The 423-nt window shown below is 52.2% G+C and overlaps 1 long non-coding RNA gene across 1 annotated transcript; it reads left to right on the top strand.

Moving 5' to 3' along the window:
- Window positions 1–354, top strand: LOC147820391 (uncharacterized). Its single transcript, XR_015438091.1, has 2 exons — window positions 1–37; window positions 197–354. It is a non-coding gene; the product is annotated as an uncharacterized LOC147820391 (long non-coding RNA).
- Window positions 355–423: the final 69 nt, after the last annotated feature.

Raw genomic sequence — 423 nt, 5'->3', positions numbered from 1 at the left:
CGGCGGTGTGCTGCTTCGGCGTGGGATACATCCTCTGGTACCTGATGTTTCCTGTTTCACACACACACACACATACACACACACACACACACACGTCATGGTGTAGCTTCATGTAATATGAGATAATGAAGGTGTAGGTTGGTGCAGGTGGTTTAAAAGACTTGAACCTGAACTTTGTGTGGCCCCGCCCACCCAGGACGTGCTGGGTGCACCAGGTGACAGGTGTGTGGGTGTACCCGGTGCTGGAGCGCATCACCCCGCTGGCTCGAGTCGTCTTCTTCAGCGCCATGACGGTGGTGATCTGTGTCTTCTACGTGCTTGGGGAAATCCTCAACAGCTACATCTGGGACCACACACACACAGGTACACACACACACACAGGTACATAAATACACACAGGTACATACACACACACATAAACAC

Source organism: Seriola lalandi, unplaced genomic scaffold, assembly GCF_002814215.2.
Source record: "Seriola lalandi dorsalis isolate HSWRI2012SDOR001 ecotype SW California unplaced genomic scaffold, Sedor1 jcf7180001960466, whole genome shotgun sequence".
NCBI classification, from domain to species: Eukaryota; Metazoa; Chordata; class Actinopteri; order Carangiformes; family Carangidae; genus Seriola; species Seriola lalandi.
This window is presented reverse-complemented; position numbering and strand designations above follow the sequence as displayed.